The sequence below is a fragment of the Aethalodelphis obliquidens genome, unplaced genomic scaffold (assembly GCF_003676395.1).
Source record: "Aethalodelphis obliquidens isolate GAN/ISIS:26980383/991018 unplaced genomic scaffold, ASM367639v1 scaffold1165, whole genome shotgun sequence".
Classification (NCBI taxonomy): Eukaryota; Metazoa; Chordata; class Mammalia; order Artiodactyla; family Delphinidae; genus Aethalodelphis; species Aethalodelphis obliquidens.
In genome coordinates this window covers 2,194-5,940 of record NW_020839076.1, presented here as the reverse complement: position 1 = coordinate 5,940, position 3,747 = coordinate 2,194, and the positions used below count along the sequence as shown (strand labels likewise).

Below are 3,747 nucleotides of genomic sequence, written 5' to 3'. Positions count from 1 at the left end.
AACAGGAAAAATACTGCAAATTTGTGATTGATATTCTTAAAAAGGTATGTATTAGTTAGTGTGCTATATAGTGCTAAAAATGTACCTTTAGGGCTTCCCTGGTGGCGCAGTGGTTGAGAGTCCACCTGCCGATGCAGTGGACACGGGTTCGTGCCCAGGTCCAGGAAGATCCCACATGCCACGGAGCAGCTGGGCCCATGAGCCATGGCCGCTGAGCCAGCGCGTGCTCCAGAACGGGAGAGGCCACAGCAGTGAGAGGCCCGCGTACCGCAAATAAAATAAAATAAAATAAAATAGTACCTTTATTACTAAATTAAGATGATTATTTTGTCAGTAATATTTATTGGGCCCAGAATTTTGAATTTATTCAAAATTTATTTTATTGGGCCCAGAATTTTGAAGTTTTTGGTTAGCTATGATTCATAAAGATAATTTAGAAATACATGAATTGATTGTAAAAAAAATATCATTTGATCTTTCCTACTTCTGAAACCATAATATTTTAGACATCTTTAAAGCATGATAAGGAAATAATTTATAACTAACTGTAAAAAGAATCGTACATGACAATTACTTCTCTTAAACAGCCACATCACTAGTAATAAAAATACAATATATCTTACATTTAATAAGTATGTACTGAAGCTACTACTCTTAGCTTATTTATTGCTTTTATTATTTGATATACATATCCATTACTATCACTTAAGTTCATTTATCATTTTAATAGAGAAAAATGTGCCAGTCTACCCAATTTCTAAGGAACTAGAAATCATGAAATGTGATATAAATACATTGATTATCATCAAAAACAGTAACAAGTTGTTCACCATCTAAATTATAATTTTTGCTTAATTTGTACAAATAATTTTATAATTTTTGCATTCTTCTTTTCCCGAGACTAAATAACTTTTATTATCATTGTATCGTTACATGATGAAGCAAAAAAAAAACGGGAGGTAGGTCAATGTAATTCATTTTAAAGGCAGGATTATTGTGATTTAATATACCTAAAGTAGATTTCATCCTTTAAAGATGTACATTTCTATGAACATGTAGATACTTTTCTCTTACTAATGTTTCACATATATCACAAAAACTTAAAAGGCCCAAAAGACAAAACTACCTCAATTTCCTACCCTCAATCCCCATAGCACATGCTCTTGTTTTTTCTTTACTACTGATTGAACAGGAGGGGACGTCTGTCTTCTTATCAAACACTTTCCTGTCTTCCCCTCCACTTCCACTCCCTGGCTCTGGATCCCATTGTACCTGACATCTCAACAAAGTTATGCCATTATTTTTTCTTTCTTTTCTTTGGTATTGCTACCTTTTCCTTCTCTACCATTTCTATTAGCATGTATACAGGCATACCTTGTTTTCTTGTGCTTTGGTTTATTGCCCTTTACAGATATTGCATTTCTTACAAATCAAAGGTTTGTGGCAAGCCTCCATCAAGCAAGTCTATTGGCACCATTTTTCAACAGTATTTGCTCACTTTGAGCCTCTGCATCACATTTTGGTAATTCTTGCAATATTTCAAAATGTTTTATTATTTGTTATGGTGATCTGCGAATAGTGATCTTTGACGTTACTATTGTAATTGTTTTGAGGTGCCACAAACCACACCTATATGACAGCAAATTTAATCAATAAATGTGTGTGTTCTGACTGCTCTACCGATGGGCCATTCTCCATCTCTCCCTCTCCTTGGGCCTCCCTATTCCTTGAGACACAACAATACTGAAATTAGGTCAGTAAATAACCCTTCAATGGCCTCTAGGTTTTCAAGTGAAAGGAAGAGTTACATGTCTCTTACTTTAAATCAAACTCTAGAAATGATGCAGCTGGGTGAGGAAGGCACGTTAAAAGCAGATTGAAAACAAGGCCTCTTGTGCTGCCAGTTAACCAACTTGTGAATGCAAAGGGAAAGATCTTGGAAGAAACTACAAATACTACTCCAGTGAACACAAGAATGATAGAAAGCAAAGCAGCCTTATTGCTGATATGGAAAATGTTTTAGTGGTCTGCATCAAAAAATCAAACCAGTCACAACATTCCCTTAAGCTAAAGACTAATCCAGAGGAAGGCCCTAAATCTCTTCGATTCCATGAAGGTTGAGAGAGGTGAGGAAGCTGCAGAAGGAAAGTTTGAAGCTAGCAGAGACTGGTTCATGAGGTTTAAGGAAATAAGTTGTCTCCATTAATGTTAAGTGCATGCAAGATGAAGCAGCAAGTGCTGATTTAGAAGCTGCAGCAAGTTATCAAGAAGATCTAGCTGAGGTCCTTAATGAAGGTGGCTACCCTAAACAACAGATTTTCCACGTAGACGAAACAACCTTATACTGGAAGAAGGTGCCATCTAGGACTTTCATAGCTAAAGAGGAGAAGTCAATGCCTGGTTTCAAAGGACAAGCTGACTATATAGTTAGGGTCTAAGGCAGCTGGTGACTTGAAGTTGAAGCCAATAATTTACCATTCTGAAAATCCTATGGTCCTTAAGAATTATGCTCAATCTACTCTGCCTGTGCTCTATAAATAGAATACCCAAGCTTGGATGACAGCACATCTGTTTATAGCATGGTTTGCTGAATATTTTAAGCCCACCTTTGAAACCTATTGCTCAGAAAAAGATTCTTTTCAAAATACTACTGTTCATTGACAATGCATCTGGTCACCAAAGAGCTCTGATGGAGATATACAATGAGATTCATGTTGTTTTCATGCCTGCTAACACAACATCTATTCTGTAGCCAATGGATTAAAGAGAAGTTTTGACTTTCAAGTCCTATTTAAGAAATACACTTCATAAAACTATAGCTGACATAGATAGTGATTCTTTTTATGGACCTGGGCAAAATAAATTGAAAACCTTCTGCAAAAAATTCACCACATTCTAGATGCCATTAAGAACATTTGTGATTTATGAGAAAAGGTCAAAATATCAACATGGGTTTGAAAGAAGTTGATCCCAACCTTAGTGGGTGACTTTGAAAGTAGCAGGAGAACTGGAATTAGAAGTGGAGCCTGAAGGTGTGACTGAATTGCTGTAATCTCAGGATAAATCTTTAACAGATAAGGAGTTGCTTCTTATGGATGAGCAATGATAGTGTTTTCTTGAGGTGGAATCTCCTCCTGGTGAAGATGCTCTGAAGATTGTTCAAATGACAACAAAGGATTTAGAATATTAGATAAATTTAGTTGATAAAGCAGTGGCAGGGTTTGAGAGGATTGCCTCCAATTTTGAAAGAAGTCTACTGTCGGTAAAATGCTGTCAAACAGCATTGCATGCTATCGAGAAATTGTTCATGAAAGGAAGAGTCAGTTGATATGGGAAACTTCATTGTTGTCTTATTTTAAGGAACGCCACAGCCATCCCAACCTTCAACAACCACCACCCTGGTCAGTTGGTAGCCATCAACATCAAGGCAAGACCCTCCACTAGCAAAAAGATTACAACTTGTTGAAGGCTCAGATTATGTTTAGCATTTCTTAGCAATAAAGTATGTTTCAATTAAGGTATGTACATTGTCTTTTTAGACATAATGCTACTGCAACTTAACAGATTATAGTGTAAAAATAACTTTTATATGAACTGGGAAATTTTTTAAAATTTGGGACTCACTTTATTGTGATATTTTCTTTATTGCAGTGGTCTGGAACCAAACCACAATACCTCCGAGGTATGCCTGTACCTGTTCCATTCTCTTTGATCTAAAGACAAGCAATCACATACTCTAAACCACAG

At 36.3% G+C, this 3,747-nt stretch overlaps 1 pseudogene; it reads left to right on the top strand.

The window, feature by feature from the left end:
- The first annotated feature begins 1,525 nt into the window (after window positions 1–1,525).
- LOC113617007 (tigger transposable element-derived protein 1-like) lies at window positions 1,526–3,532 on the top strand (annotated as a pseudogene).
- Window positions 3,533–3,747: the final 215 nt, after the last annotated feature.